The sequence below is a fragment of the Carassius auratus genome, unplaced genomic scaffold, assembly GCF_003368295.1.
Source record: "Carassius auratus strain Wakin unplaced genomic scaffold, ASM336829v1 scaf_tig00012452, whole genome shotgun sequence".
Lineage (NCBI taxonomy): Eukaryota > Metazoa > Chordata > Actinopteri > Cypriniformes > Cyprinidae > Carassius > Carassius auratus.
The window spans coordinates 139,779-166,162 of record NW_020524290.1 but is presented as its reverse complement, the minus strand read 5'-3'; the positions used below and the strand labels follow the sequence as shown (position 1 = coordinate 166,162).

General features: G+C 36.7%; 1 protein-coding gene across 1 annotated transcript in view; it reads left to right on the top strand.

Moving 5' to 3' along the window:
• LOC113073605 (protein ELFN1-like) overlaps positions 1-26,384 on the top strand; it is a 92,909-nt gene that overhangs the window by 49,915 nt on the left and 16,610 nt on the right. The window lies entirely within an intron of this gene.

Here is a 26,384-nt window from a genome sequence, read left to right as displayed (position 1 = left end):
GTGGCAAATATGAAAGAGCTTTAATATTTGATCATAGTGAATAGCTCAGGCAGTTTAATTTGCTTAGTTCTTATGAATATTCCTCCAGACATCATGCACTTGCACCGTTTTGCCTCCAAGGCTATTCACTGACAGCAGCAGCCACGTGTGTTGACTTCTTGCTTAAATCTGTCCATTGAGTCTTGGTGCATTCATTCTAGTTCACACTGGCTGATGCAACCCAGACTGTCAGTGGGGCAATGCCAAAGAGATTAGATGCTGCTTTACTCTGCTTATCTTCACGGGGAGAAAACTGAGCGTGGACAATCCTCCAAATATGCAACAATTCATTAGCAGCCTTCCATTCTCAATACTGCCAATCCTTTGTAGGGCTGCAGAACAATACATTAAACATGTAAATGAATAAGAGCAATGCATAATAATTGAAAGAATATTCCAGGTTCAGTACACATCAAGCTCAGTCAACAGCATTTGTGGTGTAATGCTATCTACCACAAAAAGTCATTCAGACTTATTCTGTTTCTTAAAAAAAAGGAATATATATATATATATATATATATATATATATATATATATATATATAGGTGCTTCTCAATAAATTAGAAAGTAGAGGAAAAGTTCATTTATTTCAGTAATTCATTTCAAATTGTGAAACTCATGTATTAAATAAATTCAACACAGACTTAAGTAGTCTAAGTCTTTTGTTCTTTTAATTGTGATGTCTTTGTCTCAGATTTAACAAAACCCCACCAATTCACTATTTTGGCAAATTATAATATGATGACATGCCAATCAGCTAATCAACTCAAAACACCTGAAAATGTTTCCTGAGCCTTCAAAATGGTCTCTGACAATCATTGACACCCTTCACAAGGAGTGTTAGTCACAAAAATGAATTGCCAATAAGCTGGCTGTTCACAGAGTGCTCTATCCAAGCATGTTAACAGAAAGTTGAGTGGAACGAAAAAGTGTTGAAAAAAAAAAAAGATGCACAACCAACTAAGAGAACCGCAGACTTATGAGGATGGTCAAGCAAACTGGATTCAAGAGTTTTAGTGAACTTCACAAGGAATGGACTGAGGCTTGGGTCAAGGCATGAAGAGCCACCACACACAGACGTGACAAGGAATTTGGCTACAGTTGTCGTATTCCTCTTTTTAAGTCACTCCTGTACCACAGACAATGTCAGAGGCATCTTACCTGGGCTAAGGAGAAGAAGAACTGGACTGTTGCCATTGGTCCAAAGTCCTCTTTTCAGATGAGAGCAAGTTTTGTATTTCATTTGGAAACCAATGTCCTGGAGTCTGGAGGAAGGGTGGAGAAGCTCATAGTCCAAGTTGCTTGAAGTCCAGTGTTAGGTTTCCACAGTCTGTGATGATTTGGGGTGCAATGTCATCTGCTGGTGTTGGTTCATTTTGTTTTTTGAAAACCAAAGTCACTACACCCATTTACCAAGAAATCTTGGAGCACTTCATGCTTCCTTCTGCAGATTTTTGAAGATGCTGATTTCATTTTCCAGCAGGATGCTTGACTGGCCAGCAAACTCACCAGACCTGAACCCCACCGAGAATCTATGGGCTATCGTCAAGAGGAAAATGAAAAGAAAAAAAAAATGCGGATGAGCTGAAGGCCACTGTCAAAGAAACCTGGGCTTCCAGACCACCTCAGCCGTGCCACAAACTGATCACCTCCATGCCACACTGAACTGAGGCAGTAATAAAGCAAAAGGAGCCCCTACCAAGTGCTGAGTACATGTACAGTAAATGAGCAAACTTACCAGAAGGCCAACAATTCACTAAAAAAAATTTTATTTTATTTTTTATATATAATTTTCTTTTATTGGTTTTATGAAGTATTCTAGTTTGTTGAGATAGTGAATTGGTTGTTTTTTATTAAATATGAGCCAAAATATTCACAATTAAAATAACCAAAGACTTAAACTACTTCAATCTGTGTGCATTGAATTTATTTAATACATGTGTTTGCCAATTTGAGTTGAAATACTGAAATAAATGAACTTTTCCTCGACATTCTAATTTATTGAGAAGCACCTGTATATGTATATATATATATACAGTTATTTAATGTATTAGCAAAAAAAAAAAAAAAAAACACTCCAAAGTAATAATCAGTCCAAATTAAACGATGAAGGAGTATTTAATCGGTGAACAGATTTGAAACCTTGCTTTGTAGTTGACAGCTTTTTGTGTGAGGCATTGTGGGATACATCAGAACCCAGAGGACCAGACTGTCTGATGGGAAAAAGCCTTCAGAGGTTGCATTATTAAGTCAGACAGCTTGATTTGACTGACAGTTTTCCCTTATAATGCAAGGCATTTGTGAGGGGAATGTCTTAGGGAGATATTCAACATGTCCTGTCTGCCTGGAATCCTATTTATAGAGCCCCAGGTTGATTCCAGATATACATAATATTGTCTAGCGGTGAAAATGAATGATTTTGTCAAGTATTCAATAATTTATGAATTCTAGACCCATAAACAATGTAAATTGAACAATATTATCTGGCACTGAGACACATTAGCTCTCCCAAAGACCATCAACCTCCTGAACGATGTGTGTGCTGCTGCACTGATGTCTCATAGACTGGGCTGCCTCCTTCTCCTTCATGGATATGGTGATACATAATGTTTTTATCTCTGTCTATCATCTGTCTCTATGTCTGTCATGTTAGAACCACAGCAGAAACATTAAAACATTTAAAAAGCATTTTCAGGTTTTAGTAAGAAGGAGGCACCATGATTGTGTGATATAAAACAGCGCAATAATCAAGAAGTTGCAGCTGCAACACTAAGCAAACCACAGTAATAGTGTTATGGTATCAGTTAAATTATTAATTCAGTAAATCACTTAAAAGTCAGTCATTTGTTATGTTTTTTTTTTTTTTTTAAACAAATTAGTTGAATTAATAATTAAATGACTGCTTCTTTCCTAAACGAATCAGTGTTTTTGACCCAATCGGTTAAATTAATTATTCAAATCACTTACTTTTAAAGACACCTCCATAACCTGTAGAAAGAGTGACTGAAATGAATGCACACAATGATGAGTTACTACATTGCTTGGTAACCGCCCACGCCTTGCAATTATTCTAATGAACTATATTGCTTGGGGGATACATCATTTGATTTTGTGGATTATTTAAGCACAGAGTGAGCATTGATGGCTGTTTTCATACTGCTGTTGCTGCAATAATCCACTCAAAGCCATGTGCTGCAGTGATTTTTACTACTGCTAAGGGGCTTCACATCATACCCAAAAACACCCTGTGGTAAAATCATTCCAACACATGGCCTCTTGTGGCTTATTGCTTTTATAGACATCTCCTCTGAAGCTTTTTAAGTCTCTAGATGTATTTCTCCCAAGTAATTCTGAACCCCAGTATTCATCAGTATACTTCTTTGCCTCTTGGGCCCTCGCTCACTCTCACTTTCTCACTGAGTAGGCGAAACTCCAGACTGCACGCAAAACTGTTTTTGGTGTGGAGCTACATGGAACATATAGAGTTCATCACTGTTTGTGTGTTGTGCAACTTTTTAAAACCTCTGACGCCTAACATCTCCTCCGGAATATGTACTGTAAATATACTTCTGCTGCGCCGCTAATGTTATTCTTCTCAACGAATCAGTCAGTCGCATTACCCAAATGTCATCATTTTTATTTCCAGCTGAGAAGAGGCATCCCTCCCACAGCCATGGCCATTAGCTCTGCCATACAATAATTTCATATATATGGGGCATGAAAAAAAGAGGTACAACGTGCTGTATCAGCTTAAAGCAAGTGTTCATCTCTAATGACTTACATTTAGAAAACTCACTGCAATGCAAGCTGAAAGCAGAGAGGATTAATAAAAGCCAACTGCATCTCCAAAACTGGCGGCGGATGTGATAGCTCATAAGTTCACATGCAATTTCAAATCAAAAGTAAAAAATAACTAAACATGCGAGCAACAAAACATCTTCATCAAGACAGACAAAGAAGTGCACATACTGTGTGTCTAGACATATCTAAAAGGATTTCTAAGAATTGTTTTCTTGTATTTCTACCTGTGTGGTAAATACAGCCATAATGTAGCTGCTAAACATGTGTGTTTCCATCAAGCTTTACTGTTGAGTGTCTAATGACTTGATCCTCAGACTTATTTGAATGGATTACTGTAGTAGATCTGAGATCAGCCTTTAAAACTTTTTTTTCTTTTTTTTTTTGGCTTAACAAAGGCCTTCCTAAAATGCCCATAATTTGTAGTTGATCACAAAGGTAAGCTGTTATTTTTATTATACTACATTGCATTTGGGAATTAATAACACACTTTGCATAAAGGGAAATCATCCATTGTGGAGCCCAGAGATCTCACGTGGGCCGGTTCCCCAGCAACAGCCATTTTTAAATGGTCCAAATGAACAGTGCACTGACGGACAAGCTGGAGGCAAGACATGGCTGAGCAGACGGCCCCATGAACTGTGCTCCATGGTGATGATAACATACTGCCTACAGTTGTGCTTATACTTTAAATACCCTTTGCAGAGTTTCAGTATTGCAAGCATTTACTTGTTAAGTTACAAACCGGGGACTCATACACAAGTGGCTTTAAAGGCTACAGAGAGTCATTGAGGAGGAAACATACAGTATTCAGAACCAAGGGTAACATTGACTATCATAACAGGATGATTCAACATGACTCATTTAATAATTGTATTTATACATAATGTGCATTTCCACATGCACATACAAACTGTAATTGAAAAAATGTGCAGCATCTAAAAATGGTTACAAAACATTTTATGTTCATAGAATATTGACTGATTTTATTGTATTGAATTAATTACATTCATTCATTCTGTCAAAGCGATCACATTTATCTAATGCATTTACCAAATTTTTGACATTATAAGAGTCTCTTTCTGTTATCTGTAATTTTTGGTGCCATATTCAACTTATTTTGAAGGATTCAATTACTCGAGACTAAACTTAAACATGTTAAACTGAGTGAAAAGTCATTTAATGATTTTTATACAAGTAGCTATGTAACAGGTACATTTATGATACTAATAAATACTAATGAGATCAGTTTATTAAATGATTTGTGTAAATTCAGTTAATTTGTCATGTAAAATATTATGTACTGTACAAATCTGTTATGTCAACTAGGGCCGGGTTTCCCGATAACGATTGATCTTAGCACTTAAGAATGTTTTCTGCGAGTAATTTTACGATCGTTAGTTATTGTTTCTCATGCATTTCTCAACAATGTATGTAAATCAATCACACATAATGGTGCTTTAAGTTCTACTAAGGAGTCGCTATCCGCTTGTGCTGAAATGCCACCTTACAGAATGGCTCTTAATTGTAGTACAATTGTTAACCTATTGCTGCATTCCAGAAAACTTGGAATAACTATAATACAATATTATATTATATTATAGTGTATAATATTATACTTTACATAATAATATATAATATACTTTATATACAGGACAGAGAGAGAGAGAGAGACATTATTTCCGGGTCTAATACATTGCTGGTTTTCGTGCACTTCAGCAAGTCCTTGACATAGCCCCGTCTTTGAAGCATATTTAATTATTTCATTTATAAATTGATGTAAAAATAAATAAAACGAGTCATAAAGTGTACAATAAAGCACAATCGAATTCTTATATTATGATCACATTGCACTTGAATCAAGTTAAAGGTATAATCTGCCGATTGTCTTACAGGTGACTGCATAAATCTGTCTTCTTATGATACACTTAGGGCTTTATGATTAATTACCTGTAGATCTACGATGACTTTCAAGGGCTACTTAAGTTACGATGCTTTTGGGAAACTGACTGTAATATTAAGGTCAGTCGTACGATCATTTTTTTACAAACTTAGGCTTATGAAACTTTTGGGAAACTCAACCCAGCTTAATCAGAGCAATAGAAAAAAAAAATACACTATTTTACATAAATACAGTACATTTTTTATATACAATTACGAGCATCACTGTACAATTACAGCAGTACAATTACAACTACACAGCAGTATACAAAAAAAATTAAAATAAATTCAGCATTAGTGGCCAGCATGCACCGTGATTTGTGAGAGCTATATTTATGAGAGCTATATATTAGTTTGCCTGGCAGGATAAATAAAGGTCCTATGAGATGGTGATCATCTGTATGTAAGAGTCAAATGGCTGCTTCTTCTACTGCTCTATTAATGATTAGAGTAGAGCTTGCTTGTTAATCAAGTCTCACTCGAGCTGAGAGAGGTAATGATGAAGAAAATAAATCGAGTTGAGGCTGAGAGGCAGCTGTCACATGTTCATTACAGCGAGTGTGACTTCTCTCACTGCCGATGCTGATAAGCACATGGGGAGCTCAAGGCCTGTACGGAATATGTGCCTGCTGAATACATAATAATAATAATAATAATAATAATAATAATAATAATAATAATAATAATAATAATACAAAATAAAAACTAAGAATTTAACGTCATTTCCAAGTTTTTGATGTTTGATTAGTAATGCTTAGTAATGCTTGCAGGTGTATATTTAAACATTCCACAGAATTCTGTGGTAAAAAAAAATGAAGTGGAAAAGATTGTGTAATCTGTTCAGGCACTTTTCCCTTTTCATTCCAGACAAAATCATGACTTACACAGAAAAATTCATCTCAGTGTGACTGTCAGATGCTCTGTGACTTCTTGGCCAGTGAAGTGATTGAGTGAAACAGGGCAGTGGTAGGATTGCAGTTTTAGCGGGGATCAGCCCCCTACCTGAGCATGAGCTGATGTGGCTCCGAGGAATATTTCTTGCCTTAAGTGCAAAGGGTCATGAATTTGAATAATTTCAGTCAAGCGAGATTTGTAAATAAGCATTAATATTACATCTTGTTTTTCAGTAGATGTATACCGGCATCTGAGGTATATTTGGCTGTTTTTATATTGTGATTTCATTGGAATGGAGGGCTTTCAGAAAGGAAACTAATAAGCTCAGATTGCAGCCATTGCTTTCAGAGAGAGTTATATGATATTATAAGAGTGCTTATTAATAATAACATAATCATACAATTTAATGAAATAAATATAAACGCTGTGTGTTTCAGAGTGAAGTGCAGCACCTTCTATTCAGAGCAGCTCAGTTCACATTAAGTGATGCTCCACACACACTCATCTTTGCATGGGCTGTGAGTTTGGGTTGCCTCTAACATACATTTGGGAATGCAACATATGCCAACCATCTTTTCAAACTTGTAAAGAGAAGCTCTTAAAAACCAGCTGTTGTCAACAAAAGAGAAGCTTTAAGGGTTCCCTGTTGTTTTCCACCAAAAGAGAAACTTGAGAGTTTAAGGTTAGAATATGAATAAATTAAGACCGCCACTAGTGTTGCAATTTTACAATAAAATTATATATATATATATATATATATATATATATATATATATATATATATATATATATATATATATATATATATATATAACATAATACTCACTTGTATCATGTATACATGGACATTGTGCAACAATAATATTTATTATTAAAGGGGGCGGGGGGGTGAAATGCTATTTCATGCATACTGAGTTTTTTACACTGTTAAAGAGTTGGATTCCCATGCTAAACATGGACAAAGTTTCAAAAATTAAGTTGTATGTTTGAAGGAGTATTTCTGTTCCAAAAATACTCTTTCCGGTTTGTCACAAGTTTCGGAAAGTTTTTTTTCGAGTATGGCTCTGTGTGACGTTAGATGGAGCGGAATTTCCTTATATGGGTCCTGAGGGCACGTTTGCCGGAAGAGCGCGCGCTCCCGTATAGCAGAGCACTGAGAGCAGAGGCATTCAGTGATCAGAGCGAGAGCGTCGCGGAATGTCACAAAAGGAGTGTGTTTTTGGTTGCCAGGGCAAAACAACCCTGCACAGATTACCAAAAGAGAAACAGCATTAAGGGACCAGTGAATGGAGTTTATTTTTACAGATCATCAACGGAGTTGTGCAAGTGTCTGAGTTTGTTCCCCTGCATTTCGAAGACGCTTGTTTTACAAACAAAGCCCAGTTTGACGCCGGATTTGCACATGGTTTATTTCTTAAGGATAATGCAGTCCCAACGAAAAAGGGTCACGATCGTGTGTTGGAACCGCATGCGGTGAGTAAAACTGCTTCAAATATCTCTGTGTTGTTAACTTAGCTATCAGCGTGTAAGCACATCAAGTAAACAACATGCGACGTGTTCATCAAACTGCACTTTCCACATGTACAGCTTAAAAAAAAAAATAATAAAAAAAAAAAAAAAAGATGACAAAGTGGAACTTAGTCATTTTCCAAAACCGCTAAGCAAATATATACAGTTTCAGTAGGGGAGGGCGGGGTCGAAAGTAACGTGGGACGAAAGTAACAAAGCGATTTTCTCCGAGCCTCTTTCTGCATTTTCATTCCCAGCTATGACAGCATATTCAGCATGCAATTCCTGACGGAGCTGAGAAATATCACGTGATTTCCTCATCGTTTCCCAAAGTTAGGTCCGTAAAACTGTTTTCGAGTACAAAAAGTAAATTATTGAAGCGGTAATTTTTTTAAATTAGTCGTGTTGTTTTTCTTGTTTCATGTGTCACAGTAATGATCAATCTACAGGTTATTTAGTGCTTTAACACATCCTAAAGTTTGCATTTTCAGATTTCTTCTGTATAAAATTAAATCGAGTTTAAATGTCAGGAGTTCCTGTCGGGACGAAAGTAACAGTTGTTTTGTCCCACTGCAGTGACAAAAAGTATTTATTTTGTTCCAGTGCAAGCTATACTGTGAATTTCTGTGTCTTGCATCATTTCTTACAAATGTTTATGTCATATTATACCAAAAGAATATGTCTTAGTGAGGGTCAGAAAGACAGACAGAGGTCTGGATTTATCCAGATGTTTTTGAGAGGGTGTTTCTGGACATAGAGGAACATCTCTCTCTGGGCAGCTGCTACATCTCATTTATATTTGTTTTAATTTACATTTTCAATTTATGCATTAAAACAACTGGATGGAAACATAAATAGGCCTACTGTTACATTATGTTCAGAGTTTTCTTTTTTATTATGCTAATGTAATTACATTTTTATATTGTACAATCTGTTGAATTTTTTATATATATATATATATAAAAATACATTGAAATTGATAATAAAAAAAATACAGTCAGGTTTTGAGACATCTGATGAGACTTAAATTTAAAATGAAAATATGAAGATGTAATTTAATATTTTTTTTGGAAAGATAAAGGACAAAATATGTTTGCAGTTACATATTAACAAGGTCACAATCAGCTATACTTAAGAAAAATAAGAGTAACAGCAAAAAATCTAGCTTATATTGTTGTGTTACTTTTGACCCACCTGTGTGTTACTTTCGTCCCAACCGATGGGGTCGAAAGTAGCAATGTTCAACTTATGTTCAAAGTGAAATTATACTGAAGTCTTTCTACATTTCTAAAAATACCACCTGGTATTGTTAGACCACACTTCTGAGTTACTGGCCACAGCAGAAATATCTCTCTGTCTACAACATTATCTTTTACAATGATATTTTTCTGAAAAATGGTACTTTCGCCCTTGCTCTCCCCTACATAACACACAGAGATGTTGTTGCTGATGCTGCTCTTGTTAAATTTCAGCCTCTGGATCTGATTCTGGATCATAAATATACGCTGAATCTGACTGTTAGCCATGTTTTGTTTTTTTTTGGGATGTTTTTTTCCTCACGTAATGTCACAGCTTCCAAACGCTCTCAACGCAAAAGCCTACTGGCACTCGTGATTCTTTAGCTCCGCCCACACGTCACGCCTCTAGCCGGTCGTGTTTTTCCGGGAAAAATCGGTAAAGACTATAGGTACTCAAGATTAACAGGATATTGAGTGAAATTGAGCATGTCACCCCCCCCCCCCCCCCTTTAAGTAAATATTTTAACTAGAATTTAAATATTTTGAATATTTTAATAATTATTATTTTTTTATATAGTCATATATAATAACAGACACACAAACATTTTTTTAAAACTCCATATATAGCAAATGTATTACTTTCTCATAGACAACAATGGTTTAAACCTGAGGCCACTCACCTCTAAATAAGGATGTATGACCATCCGCCATTGCTTTTTATTAGTAATTTAGCTACAAAGCTGTAAATAAGACATTGCTTTGGCTTACATCATTAATTAATTCAATGTCATGTATTAACTGGTGATTTTAAAAGGCTGTATACAGTTAGTACTGTTGGCCATTACTTGCATGCTGAGAATTGAGTACAAACACCAAGAGATTTAAACTATTCACACCATAATCCTATGTAATCCTTAAAGGGCCAGGTAACTTCTTTGGCACACGTTCTTGACTCAACTTGCCATCTTAAACTCGGAGAACAAGTTGAGAAAAAAGTTACTACAAAGGGCAAGCGGCCTTAAAGGGAGTGTTCGTTCAAGAAAGGAAAATCTGCCATTTGCTTAACTTGATGTCACTCCAAACCTGTTTGACTTTCTTTCTTCTGCAGATCAAAAAAGGGGATATTTTGGTTTTGTACAAATAATGAAAGACAATTTCTTTTTGGACCACATTAATTTTCACTGTATGACTGACTTTTTTCACAATTTAAAATTCATTCAATTTCAACTTTTTTTCTTCGCCAGCACTTTTTGTTTTACATTCCTGTTTCACATGCACATACTATGTACTTACTGTGGTTACAATAACTGGGTAATAACTAAGTACTACCTACTCCTAACCACAACATTAATATCTGTAGCTATCTTATATTACCCATTACTTTCTTAGGTATGTCGATTGTAAGAACACAGACGTTCAGTAAAATATCACGGTGTAAAGAAATGCATACAAGATTGGAATCACATGAGCATAAGTAAAAGATGAAAATATTAATTTCTTCATCGTCTGTTTCCTCCAGAATGAAAATTGTAATTTAATCATTTTCATGTTCTTCCGACACTGTATAACTTTCTTTCTTCTGTGGAACATACTGTAAATGAATGTTTAATATGTGTGTTTAATATTTGTTCCATTCATTGAAAACCTATGTTTAAAAAGTTAATAAAAAGATTGTAAGAGAATATTATATTATATTATAATCTTATTGCTATTGTGTTTTAGCTTCCAGATATGATGTCAGCTTGAAAATAGTTACCGGTACTTATTACTACTTAGGCTTTCAATGGATGGACATAAAACAATATATATATTTACAATATTTTCATTTGTGTTCTGAAGGTGAATGAAATTCCAGTGGGTTTGGAATGACATAAGGGTAAATAAACGATGACATAATTTTCTTTTTTTTCCCCTTTAACATGCCCCAGCAAGTCTAAATAGTTGAAAAGATGGAGTGCATTCATGCAGAATCCCTTAGGAACATAATTGCTTTATAACCGAACCAGCTCTTAGCATCCACATCAAACTCATGTTAAACTCTGAGGATACGTGCTTTGTCAAAATATCATTGGTTCATGTAACATACTTTTTTATGTGCTCTTGAAAGGGTTTGTAAGGCACTACAGATTTTTAACTGAATGGATTCGCAGGCTGCGTTCTGTGGATATGGATTAGAAGACGGAATGCATTTTGGCATCTCAGGCGTTGACTACTCTCTCACACACATGAGATGCAGTAGTAGTGTGTATATAATGCCTACAGTGATCTCAGATATGAAATGAGATAGAGGTGTGAGGAAAAAGGACACTTTGTCGAAAGTGTGGAAGGTGCCATCTAGTGGCATTAAAGGCCTGCTCTTTCATCTTGTGTTGCACTTCATCATAGCTTGTCTTTATATCTTGAAAGGACTTTGTCTCATGCATTTGTCATAAAAGAGCATTTAATACCATTGCTGTATCTGTCCTGATACTACTTTATCTGTATTATATTATATAAAAATGATAGGCCCATATATCAACAAGGCCAGAAATAATCATACTTTTTAAAGAGCTACTAATTTAAAAATAGTTTTGTTTTTGTTTTTGTTTCTGATTCTAATTCTACAAACAGGTCTAATCTCGTGATGTCTGATTTTGACTTATTTTACACTTTATTTTACATGAGTCTTATACACCTACTTTATTTATTTATTTGAATAGCAGTCCTGGTTAACTTGGTGCTCCTTTAAATTAATGAATAAATAGCAGACATGATGCTCCCATAAAATCTTTATTGTATAAAATAAGTAACATTTTATATTATTGAATTACCAGCATTTTAACAGTTGTTCTGTTCTCTAGACATCATATTGGAATCAGGTATTGAAAAACCCAAAAGGCCTATCCATAAACAAGTATTATATATATATATATATATATATATATATATATATATATATCACTAGTTGTGCTGTTACCTAACCATCAAATCCCACAATTCCATCAAAAAACATAAGGGGAATGAAAGTCCAGAGGTTTTGAAATGACATAAAAGTAATACTAGTTGCTTACAAATGATGGTGAGATATTTATGGCTAAAATAATAAACCAAATCCAACATTTATTTAGAGAAATTTAACTGAGGACTTTGAATGATTGCTGCAACTGTTCTAAGGATCTAAAGGAAGCCAGAGGAGTCAAGACTGATTAGATGTTGTCATCTGTTATGGAGTCCTCATTATCTTTGAGTCCAATTACTGTTTCTGTAGAAAAGAGTTTTACAAACTAGTGCTTTTGAGGAAGACCCAAAATAATTATTTGCAGACTTAAAAGAGCCTGTCACACAAGTTTTACTGATCTCTTATAAAGATCTTAAGATAAATTGCCCTCATAAGATTTGAAATTTATTCGCTGAGCAATAAAATGAGATGAGGAATTTAGTTTACTGTGACTGATGTGAAGTTAACACAAAATTATCCCGATCCTAACTATTTAGAATAAACATTTTGAAGTGCTGTCTGTTCTTCAGTCACAATTTTTTATATTTGCACTTACAAAAAATAAAATAAAGCTTTGGTGAAGCTGAGGTAATTCTGGGTAGGTGTGATAGAGTTTAATACAGCAGAAAAAAATATGTGACAAAATTTATTAGATTTTTGTTTGTCTCTGTGTTTTTTATTATTATTTAATATTGTGGGACACAGAACCAGTGCATGTACATCTTATATACTGTCATTAAATATATATATATATATATATATATATATATATATATATATATATATATATATATATATATATATATATATATATATATATATATATATATATATGAAATACAGTGTGGTCCAGACATTTGAAGAAAATCTTACATGGAGTAGAATTATTTTAGATTTAAGATTCAGTAATCGAGTAGAAATGCCTACTACAGCCAAAAAGTCCCACTGCCCTCCAGTGAAATAATTGTCTAGGGATTTTGTGAATTTTGAGTAAATATTATCTAAAATGGTGCAAAATGACGTAAATGTAAATTGATGTAAATTCCATTTGATCTTGCAAATATAAATGTTTTTTTTTTTAGCCTTTTAAAAAGTCAATGGCATAAAAATCACAAGAAGTGTTTTAAGATTCATCAGTCAGGTAATAGCTGAATGACATAACACATATGACAAAGAAGAGTCAATTTTAAGTGAATATTGTGTGGCAGTTGGGTAAACTAGTGCAATTTTGCAATCTTATAAGATGTCATTAAAATATACACTACAGTGGGGTCCAGACATCTGAGACCACACAGAAAATCTGTAACTTGAACTATTTAAGTTTCTTTAGTTAAATAGAAACACCTAGCAGCCAACAACAAAAAGACTCAATGATCTCCAGCGATAGAATTTTGAGTAATATATATAAACTGTGTTAAACAACTACAATTTCGACTACATCCTGGATATAGAACTTTAGGTTTTTAAATGGGCATGATTTAAAAAATCCTAAGAAATATTTAAGATTCAGCAATCAAATATAAACACCTACTAGCAACAACCAACAGCGAGACTCAATGGCCTCCAGTGATTGCATGGCTGTCAGTGTGAATGGTGGCTTAATGCAGCTGAACTGTTTAGTGAAGGCTTGGGAACCAGGCATTTCGAACAGATCTTCGATTCTCTGTGCCTCTTTCATTAGGTGTTTGGTAATGCGAGAGCGTGTGTGAGAGTGAGAGCAGCGTGTTAGTTATGCGAGTAGACGAAGTGCCTGTGGAGGTAATAGCAAGAGCTCAGCTGGCCAGGAATGGCGATCGACATCTCTCGGGGAAGCGAGGAGGCAGTGGAACAGCTGCAGTCTGTGAGGAGGGCTGGCTGACTCACACCTCTGCAGGAAGATGGAACTGGGGGTGGCTGCGGGGCGGTGGAGACGAGGAGGGGGTGGGCTGGCCAAGGTGCCCTGTTAGGGACCCACTGATGGAAATTGCCAAGAGCTGAAAGATGATTTCCCAAAGATGGAAGATGGTGGCCACCACATCTCAAAAAACATTTAGAACTTAATGAATAGCATGAGCACAGCAAATTCCATATTCATCAGGCTCCTCTAGGCTTTAAAGACATTCCCCTCCTCATGCCCTGTCTTATTTTAAAAAACATCAATAAGCAATTGCAATAAAAATGCTAATTCAAAAGTTTCTTGCACAGCCGTTATCAAAATGTGTTAGTCACTGCTTGTTTCTTCCTGTTATAAAGAGAGAGAGAGACATGACATTCAGCCAAGTATGGTGACCCATACTCAGATTTTTTGCCCTGCATTTAACCCATCCGAAGTGCTCACGCACAGAGCAGTGAACACACAAACACACACTGTGAACACACACCCGGAGCAGTGGGCAGCCATTTATGCAGCAGCGCCCGGGGAGCAGTCGGGTGTTCGATGCCTTGCTCAAGGGCAACTAAGTCATGGTATTGCCGGCCTGAGATTCGAACCCACAACCCTAGGGTTAGGAGTCAAACTCTCTAACCATTAGGCCAAGACTTCCCCCTTTATGCTTATGCTCAGCACTTCGAGGACAATAAGGTTCAGTAACATGTCCAGAATCGTAACTGCTGTGATACTGAAATTATCTTTACAAGAAGCGCCATAACAAACCCTATGTATCTGTGCCAATCTTCTTGATGCTGTTCCATACCTATCGAGTTTCCATCTCATCTCCCTCTCAGTCACCATCCTCCAGAATTATACCATGTAAAATAATTTCATTTCAAAAATCAAGAAAACAAAACAACAACAACCATATTTTCCAAAACAGCCATCTGACAGTACAGCTCTCAATGTTTCAGTCCACCTCCATACAATTTCCCATTCCAGTCTCCATGCCACAGTCACTACTTCGCTGAAGATAGATCACAAATGGGGGAGCTGGAATACAACAACAAGAAAAAAAAAAAAAAAAAACACGTATTACTACTACGTACAATTTGAATGGATTGACAAGAGTGATGACAGAATATTAAAAATATTCTACAGCATCCTCTTTTTCCAAAACCGCCATCTGGCAGAACAGCTCTCAATGTTTCTATCCATCCAATTCTCCACTCCACAGTCATTACGTCACTGCGGATAGATCACATACGCAGGAGCTGGAATATTCTGACAGGCCCAATGTCCTCACTGCCGCCGAATTCTCTGCGTGATTGATTCCATTTTCCCATCCAACATCCTCCCCCCTCCCTGAAAATTTTGTCTCATGCCTCCACTCGCTGCTGTCATTTGCTATTCATATTTTCTGTAGTCAGGGAAATGGTCTTTTTGCTTATTTATTGAATTAAAGTGAAATAGATCATACATTGTGCTCAAGGTGCTGGCATTTTCAAGCTCTTGTTTAGCTACCTTTTACTATCCACATGATAGGAAATGAAATGAAGCAAGTAGAGTTGGGGTACTCGAACTTGGACTCGGACTCGAGTCCGGACTCGAGTCCAATTTTGAATGAACTCGGACTTGTCACGCACTCGGGTGAATTTGTACTGGGACTTGACACGGACTTGAACATTTTGGACTCTGAAAATATTCAGAGTACAGTCGAGTCCACGTCATGTGTAACAATAAAACCAGCATAAAATTAAAATGATAAATTAATGAATGTCTCCCCTTCTGTCATTTTACTGCACCACACCGGCAGGCAGAAGTCTCATGCTTGCAGACGAAACACACGCACCACTCACTGGATATCAATGTGGATTAGTGATGGGAAGTTCGATTCTTTTCCGCGAACCGGTTCTTTCGGACGGTTTGATTCAATAAACCGGTTGAAAAAAAAAAAACAGTTCACCGGAGACATAATCCATTGCAATGTATTTGTTATTAAATGAATTTACGTTTCGTCAGATTGCCCTTCATTCAAGCCCTCGGTTTACCCGCACTAATTACATTAGCACAAAATCAGTTCAGAATCAATCACCAAAAGAATCAGTTCGGTTCAGACGCGCTGTGAGTCATTCGGCTTCATGCTGAATCACGAATGTGCAGTATCATCAGCTCCTCGGTTCTCGAATCGGACGCGTCCGAAAGAAACGGTTTTCGGTTCAGTTTACTGATGATCTGAAAACTGATACAACCGGTTCTTGACTCGAGAACGAGAATCGCTCAAAACCCGGGTAGGAAAATCTGACAGGGTAGGATAAAATGTCAGGACACCGGCACATGCTGCAGTTCAGTATCATCAGCTGCTCTACTCGTGTGTTCTGTTTACTACAAACTCAGTTTGTGAATCTGTCATCATTAACTATAAATACAGTACAGATATTTCATAAATCATCCCTTATTCATATTAAACATGGAGTCTTTAGAGTCTTAATTATTGTCCAACTTCCCTGAAAACCCCTTTGGCCCATACATAATCTACAACATACAGATTAGAAACATGTAGCCCCTATCTTTAAAAAAAAACGTATATATATATATATATATATATATATATATATACATATTTTTTTTATAGTTTTATCACACTTTCCCGTGATATTGCTTAAATGTGGATGCATCTTCATGATGGAAGCCAGGATGCCAAAAATGGCTCATGTACTGTATCTGAGGACTGAAGGTTTTCATGAGGGAAAAAAGGTGAGTGTGACAAATAAAAAGTCATGAAGTAGTTTACCTGTGGGCTCTTATGTTAATGCATCCTCAACTCTTCAATTCATAGCCCTGAAACATTGACATGACAGATGGGGAGAAGGATGTGAGGTTGTACAATATCCCACAGCTCACTTACAAACATCGTACAGGAAAACCTCTGCAGAGGATCAAGACAACTTCATTAAATATATAATATATAATAATTGCTAATAGTGTTGGACATGTAGGATTCTCAAGAGGACACTTTTTTATATAATTATTTTCTTATTCTTATTCTTTTTCACAAGAGTACAAGAAAACAGAATGCAGAAAAGAAATGGTCTTTACTAATTCAATCAGATTTAGTGACTGTCAGCCCTTTCTAAATGCTTTCCTTTGGTCTGGAACATTCTGTTAATTGCGTATGTGGCCTAAGAAAATAAAGCATTTGTTATATTCCAAAACTGTGTAAGATAACTCGTTTTAGCTGGATTCTAGGGCAGCTTTGCATCTATATTTTCCATACAATACAATCCCAGAATGCACTGCAATATGCTCTGTGACAAAACAAATGAATAGATGGAGGAAACAAGAAAATACCAATTATAAATATACTTATTTTTAAAGTATTAATAATGTAGAATAATTTTACCTCAGTGTTTTACCCAAATACATACATTTTGCTTGTACTGAAATCAATTCCAAGTCAAGTCTCCCATTTACTTGACATGATACTGCCTAAGTAGGGCATTCCAAATCAGTCCATTTTGATGTTCCATGAAATTAAAATTCAGAAGCCATCTTTTGTAAATGTAGTAACCAATGGGTCGGCTAACTAGGTTTTTGAAAGAAGCTATTGTTTTCTTGTATTTATTCTCAAAAGTCTGTTTGTTTTTCCTGTCAAAGTGTTTCATTCCCATCAAACAGCAATTCCAAACTGCATTTCTATAGTCATCGACCCTGTGATGACATTTTCTCAGGTTTTTCCATGAACACAAAGTCTGTTCGATGCTGTTATTTGTTGTGATGGTGATTTGAGGTTAATCTTTGTGGGGGCGAAGAGCATGCTTACAATATGCTCTGCTCCAAATAACCAGATGTTATGTCCAGAACCCATTATGAGTTCACTTGGTAATAATGAGGCTTAGTAAGAGGTTTCCATGGCAGCAGCACAATGCCCTTACGTTGTGTTCTGCTGTGTCATGTTTACATAAGAGAAATTACTTATGTAGGCTATTCAGTCTCAGGCTTTTTTGGGCCATATTTAATGTGATTGTGTCCAGTATTTCTGTGTTTAAGAGGTTCCACTCCAATGAACACTTTACATTGCACTACCCGTATTTACTGCATGTCCATAATTTAGAGTACAGTACATTTATATATAACTGGCTATGACATTAGAAATCAATACAAATGCAAAGAGACAAAAAATAATATACTGTACTTATGACAATAATTGAAAGGTAGGGCAGAGAAAAGTATGGGGTAACACCCCAAATTTCTTTCTGAGACCAGATATTGTTTGAAATGGTCAGAAGAGAGAAGGACATTTAAAGGGATATTTCACCCATATGTAATATTATGTCATAATTTACTAACCCTTATGTTGTTTTAAATCTGTATGATGTTGTTATGTTTATTTTTTTCCATAGAAGAAATTCATATGGGCTTGAAACGACTTGAAGGTGAACAAATGATGACAGTTTTTAATTTTGGGTGAACTGTCCCTTTAAACTGTCCCATTTTCTGTGCACTGTTTTGCCATGTGTTTTCTGATTGTCAAGCCCTTGTTCTTTGGAAGACAAAAATGAAAGAGCAAACGGATGGTGCACAGGGCCACATTAACCCATCAAACTGTGTCTCAACTTCTTTCCACCTACATTTTCTCGACCAGAGCTGGCTGATAAAGTGCTGTAGGCTTCCATATCCTGAGTCAGCAGTGGGAAAGGAGTCAGCTCCCATCCTCCTGCCTGAAGCTGCTCCACGCAAAGGCCACAGCACCGAGCAAACAAGTTGATGGTCTGGAAAATTGCATTAAAACCTGCAGGTCTTATTCCTCCGTCCATCACACACATTTTATGTGCTGAATCAAATTAGTCCAGTTATAGACTGACACCATTTCTATGGAGAAACAGGTGCTTTACAACCTGATTATTGTCATATCCTTAAGTTAATTTACCTGCTGGGATGGAAATATGGGACATTGAATATTTTGTAATCTCAGCTGCATTCAAGCATTTGAATTCAAAGGGTTTATGAGGGTTTATGAGGACTTGTGTTGGATGAATCCTGAACATAAATGATCATTGTTACTCTTGTGTTGCTTAAAGTCAAAGCATTTTCTTCACCATTAGCATCACTGAATGTTATTACAAAAATAATGTATGTTTTTAATCAAACAAACCCGTGTCTACTATTGGATGGTCAAATTGATGGTCTTGTCCCAAATTGGTGCCATTGGTTGAGCAGATGTTGTTGCTGGGCTGATTATGGTGTTTGCATAAACAGAGCAGTGTCTTCATAGCACCACAGTTTTTTTTTTTTTTTTTTTTTTCACTCTTTGATTTACTTAAAGTAAAGCAAAGTATTTTTACAGGTTTTGACATCACGACTGTAGTTTATCTATCAGATGGATCTGAAAATATAGATTTTTGTTTATGTTTCCCATTTAGAAGCATACTTTAGACTTAATTTGGCGTAAAATCAAATTATAGAGGTCATATTAAAATAATAATAATAATAATAATTTTAAAAATCTTTTTGGCATAACGTGCTCATTTTAAAACTCATCAAATACACAATATCTAGTGATCTGTTCTTGAGACACTTTAGCATTAATGTGCTGCCAGAGAGTCACTGTTAAATACAGTTAAGACAGGAACCACTTTGGGAAGTTAATTGAGTTTATTGAACACAATTTATCTTTGGCAGTATGGTTTCTTATGGGGGTTCTTGCTCTCAAAATATTTGAACATACAAGAGTTTTAAACATTAACCCCCCGGGACCATCAGCTTAGAAATACATGACAATTAAGACTCTTAATAATGTCTTTAAAGCAAACAGTGATAATCATTTAGATGTGGCAGTGGGACGTCAATCCTGTAGCCTGGTTATGAGGATGAGTGTCTCTCAGCAGTGATGTCCATGCCAGATAAGATTTGAAAGCCTTAATGATCTGAAACAAAGAAGACGTCAATCTGAAGGTGCACGGTAATATGCTCATGATTATAATGGTGAGGGAGGGAGGGTTGCGAGCCGTTGAGCATACTTACCAAGCAGTGGTGCCACGTACATATGTCCTGTGTCTAATAGGAGAGTGGTAGTGATTGGAGCGATTTGACAGCTGACCGCATCAGCTGGTCGCAGCCTATGCCTCCGTGGCCTGACTGAACTAACGCTGTGCTCGATCATATCTAAACATTCAGTTCCTGCGAAAGAAACTTAAATTTGAAGAAATGCCAATGTCACATTTAAGTTTAGCATATTGAGAGAGGCATCTGGTCATCTGTTTTACCTTCAATTTATATTTGTAGGCGACGCCAGTGGGCATGAGGAAATAATAGGCTTTGTCCCACAAACAAATGAATCTGAAGTACCCTGAATCGGTACAATGACTCTCATTTATCAGCACGGTAATGTTAGATAAAGATAATTAGTGTGCGGAGCCCCAAGGCAGTCTATGCTCTTGACTGAGCTATTTGGGGCAAACCTGAAAGCCGGACCTGAAATTGTATCTCCACAGTCATAAGAGAAAGTCCAGCTCCCTTCACACGGAGAGGTCTGGCTGGGGCAGGACCACTGACACTCAATTCCACCCTGTTCTTTTCCAGTAATTAACGTACAACCTTAATACCATCTGATACAAATGTAGCACGACTCCCAACTCCTCATAATTCTCTCACACTCAAAAGTAATTTGAGGGTTTGATGTGCCAAATGTCCTCCTCTCCCACGAGAGCTGGCTTCATTACAACTAAATTGTTGCAGCACCTCTGAGCCCCTTCTGTGCAACTCTTTTATGTTTTCCTGTTACACACGTACAGTATTAATTCGAAATGACTTCAAATAAGCAGCCGGAGAACATCATAGCAGGACGGCCTCAGAGGGGTTCAAACACCTTCAGAATGCCTCTGAAGGAAGACTAAAGGAAAGGTGGATGGGGCTGAAAATATGAGGGAAATGACAAGAAGAAATGAGGTTCTTGGGCAATTGGAGGGGCAGAGCGAGAGAGATAAAAGAGGCAGTGGGGGCAACAATGGGGAGGTTCTGTGGTTTAGATTGTGCAGAATTCAAAAATCAATTAAGTATTAATGAATTTGAGGTAGCAAACAGGATATACGTAGATCTGTAATTTGGATTTGAATTTAGAAAGAAATAACAATGGAATTGTGAGCAAGCTCTTAAATGGCTCATTAAATGCATTTTCAGATCTATATACTATTTTAGGCATTGTACCCTACTGGTACAATTTTACTTCATAAAATGTGCAACACACATCTGCAGACATCCCAACCTGCAAAAAGTCATTTCATGGAGGTATCCCGAAGACCCCCCCCCCCCACACACACACACACACAAAAAAAAGGAAGGAAATACATCTCAGCTGTAGTCACCTTCTCCGTGAGACTTTGCCTATCTGAATGGGAGAAGTTCCCTGCCCTTAGCCTCCCTAACATGTTGTGGTCCCTAAAAGATATAGCATAAAATATTATTTCTGTAAGCTATAGGCCTATGTAATTATTCGTTAATTATGTAGATTACTTTTACTATTTATATAATCTGCTTATACAATTTATGTAAACTGCTTTTATTTATTTTCCATTGCACCTTTAAACAGGTCTAAAGAGTTTGTTGTTTTCATGTAGCCTTGGCAACTAGCCTGAATAATATGCAGATGAAATGAAACTTGTCAACTCACCTCAAACATTCCTTTTGCAATCATTTAACCTGCCATGGGCAATGCTTGAGCAAGACTGTCATTATGTTTTACATCTATAAGACAGGGGTACACTTTCGTGTAGTCTGCCATAAAATGTGTCTTATACTTAATTTTTTTTTTTTTTTTGTGGCACTTTCCCTCTGCCATGGTGCTCCTGTTTCTAGATAGACATAACTGATTAATTTTGTTCGGGAGAAGAGATAAAAGTCCGCCCACACTGACAATTGATTGGTTAATTTGCAGAAACAGGCCAATCATGATGCTCTCTGTCTTACATGCGCTTCGCACACACGCACATTAGCACACACACGCAAGGTCTCTCGCTCCCTCTCCCTCTCCACCGTGCGCGCGCTACACGGTTTGAAACAAAGTATCTGTTTCGCATGCGCGCTTTTGCTCGCTCGGTCTAGATTCCGGGAGATTTTAACTCATTTGCGGGTCTCAGTTTTCAACATGCGGGAGACTCCCGGAACTTTCGGGAGACTTGGGATGTCTGCATCTGAATATTTGGGATGAACTGTTCTGGAACAGTGTTATAAATACAACTTAACCACTGATTTCTAGTTGCGTCCTCTTTTGGAATTAGTTTCGCTTTCACAATGAAACACACAGCTTCTCCACAACATGGCGCCAGCAGCAATAGCGAGAAAAAAAATACGCCTTTTTTCTTTGCGTATACATTTGGGCATCGTTAGGCCAATCTATCCACATCGTGATGTAGACATGTGAGGGCGTGTTTGAATGAGGCATTTTAGGAGGGTGTGTTTGACTCTTAACTTCTATAAAGAATATCTCTTTGGATTTAAGACTTTCGTTTTTGCAACTTTACAGATCTTCTTTAGGCACCAAGAGCTTGTAACGCCCCAAAGAGAAAGGAGAAATTTAAATAGCATCAATTAACCCTTTGAGGTATGAAACTTCCACTATGTTTTATTGTAGCATAACCTCTTATATGGGTAAATATCAAGAACATGTTGACATTTCATGACCCCTTTAAAATTGTGAACGTTTCCCACCGCTGCTGTGATTTAGTCTGACAGTTCTGCTGACGGGTCCTGGGTGGTGAGATAGTTACAGTAGACAGTGTATCTGCGTCCTCTATGAGGCGTGAAGGTCCAACCACCTGCACTTTGCTAAGACTGATGTTCTCATCACAGAGTATTGAACCCTCAGGGCTCTGTAGAAGAGCACAGTAGAATAGCGGCTCCGTTCAGTCTAACCGGATTTCAAGCAGCAGCAATTGCTACTCACATGGGATTCTCCAGTACTGCTTTGAATAGTTTTGTATGTGTAGAATTCAGTTTATGATGCAGATCCAGAAGATTTATAGATGTTCTCAAGGTATTTTCACTGCCAGTTATTAGTATTTTAGAGCCATTGCATGTGCTGGAAAACAGTCCAGTTCAGAGGATAATATCATTGCTCAGAAGTTGTTTTTTCACAGCTAAGGAGACCCAAATGAGTTCTCAGTTATTTTGGTAAACCTTTACTCTGATGTTTCAATAATAATTTTGTGGGCGTACAGTATATAGAGCTTAAATTGTTTACTAACTGCTCAGTCTGCAGTCAAGTCAATATGAACTGAAATATTTGTCATGAATTTCTTACAGGGCAAATGTTTTTCATCATTATTTACTTGATCTAAGAATAATTTCACAGTTTATGAGACCAGGGTCTTAGAATTTATAATAGGCTCCATGATTAGAAGTTAAAATTCATAGTTCAGAAATGTTTTTATCAGTCACTCTAGAGCTCTTATTTAACCAAAATCATCTATGCAATTAGACATATCTATTTAAAAGTGTATTTTTGATCAAATAAAAGCAGCCCTGGTAAGCAGAGGACACTTCTTTCGCATTAAAAAATCTTCCAACCCCAAACATTTGAAGATGTAAATCTACCACACAATATATCACTGGCTCAGATCATTTGGTTTAGGAAGAATCTAATGAGAAATATTTGAGTTCAAATTGAATCCTATGACTTGATTGCAGACTTTTCACAGTGTGTCACAGTGGCATATCCACAGGTGTGCCAGGGTGTGCCTGTGCCACCCAGAGTGGCAAATATATATATATATAATTATTATTAAATTAACCCTTTCACGTGTAAGTTACAAATATTTTAACTGACTCCTTGTTTCCATGGCGACGCGTCATTATTGTCACGTTACACACCGCAGCCACTAACAGATGTATCGCTATTCATTTTATTTAGTTTTTCATTTTTTATTAAAATATATACACAAACTTGCTTACCAAGTCAACTATCTGATATTCCGATTCTTCGTTTAAAAACCTTTATAAATTATCTTGATCTATAACGAGATTAGCTCTCTATAGTCCTGTCAGCCGGATTTAACGTACAGCACTTGAATTCCCCAGTTTCTCCCGAAATACATGAAGAATAGAGTACACTTTATTGTTCTGCTATGTCTGATATATGAATAAAACACGTTGGCAAATTACATTTGATTAGATAGTTTTTGCTGCTTCCATAGACATCGGTGTATTTTACAGACTACCAATGTATTGTTTTACTAGTGATTATGTATATTTACATGTATGAAACCTAAAATAAACATCATGTGGTTGAAAGCACTGCATATTATTAATTGTGATTAATGACAAGCGCTGAGCTCGTCCGTCTCTGGCTCAGCGCCAGATCTGTGACGTCACTGAACATTCTAAATCATACTCTCAGGGGCACAGAAATAAGAATCCTATATATGGTGCAATAATGCTAAAAATGTTAAAATGTAATTTACATTTTAAATTATTTTTGTTAAAATATATCTGCCGACATTTGGACTGCCAACCAATCAGCAAAGAGCAGCTGACTGTGAACCCAGCAGTCTATGAAATAAACAGATAATTTTTGATTGCACATTGCTAGCTAGCAATATGTCGCAGATCTCCTTTCTTAATTTTTTTTTAGCAAAAAACCTTGGCTTGATGGACAGCCAGACACAAGGCCTTCATGTTACACCTGACGAGGATGTTTCTCCCTCCCCGGGCCCTACATCAACAAACACTGTTGCCAGATTGGAAATGTCCAAGTATCGTACCAGAAGTTCTAAATTATCGTATTTGGAAGAAAATTATTACATTTAACAATTAATTGCATTTTGACACGACCTGCAAATTACCACTAGGAGTATGGTTGGACGGAAGCAGTGCAACAAAAATACTATCCCATAATTTTGCACAGTAATCTGACAATAAATGTGGCACAACCAGATTTTCATTTGCACACCCAGAGTCTCTTTTCTGGCTACACTACTGGTGTGTCACATTAAGATCTCTCACACACTCAAGATTCCTGTGGTCTTTTGTCAGGAAAAAGCGTAGTTGCTCAAAAGTCCCTCCCTTTCATTTCTTTGCAGTCTAGTAGGAACAATTGAAATATTAAAGAAAAACAAATTTGTAATTCCCTTTCCTAATTACAGTTTTCTTTTAAATCATAACAAAGAGCATTCCAAAGTGCTTAATGTGTGGTGAAAACATTTGAGTTTATCTATAGCCATCTCATTAGGTTGTGCATCAAGAAACAACAGAAAAAGTCATCGCTGCTCTGCATGCTCGCCAAAGCGAAATGTCACCCAGACCAGGAAGCAGCTGTGCACTCCCAGAGGATGCTCCGTCTGGCTTGAAGACCCAGACTGTTCTGGTCTACAGCACACATGGCCTCTGCTGGACTATAGAGACTCAGGCTATTAATGAGGAATGGGCAGAGGATAAAGTGGAGCTAGGAAGTGTCCCTGCAGACTCTATTACCATTTATTTATGTAGTTTGTTTAAGAGTGGAGTATAGTCTTCCATAACAACACATGCCCTGAGTTGTTAATGGAAGCATTTATACTAAAATTTGCAAGAGATTCTGCATGTTTTGAAGGAGTTTGGAGCCAAATGCAAGCAAAAACATGAGAAACAAAATGTGAATGGAAATTATAGCTCATGCAGATCATGTTTTTATTTTATTTTTTATTTTTTTTATCTGTGTCCACTGTGAACATATTCCATGTAACATAAGTTATGCAGCTCATCTGTAATGAATGCTGCACTTTGTGGTAAAATCAGTCTAACTGGAGTGAGTCAGGCTGGACAAACAGCATGTCTATGTTATATTAATGAGGCCAGTCTCTGTTGGTTTACCCAGAACTTTACCTAAAGCGGGTCTAGCCTCTGTATCATGCTGGCTTTGGTTATATACACTCTTGGCCTTTGCCATTTTGTTGCTTTAAATGTCACAGACTTGGGAGAATGGGTCGCAGGATGGAGTCCATTTCTTTTGCCCATTAAAGTCATCAGTCATCCCATTTCACATTTTGCCCTGATGGATTTCTGATATTCATTTCATGGACATTTGAGTTTGGTATGTAAAGGTTTTTTTTTTTTTGAAGATAGAGGAAAGTGCCTATAATTTTGGCTCTGTTCTTTTTTTTCAGGT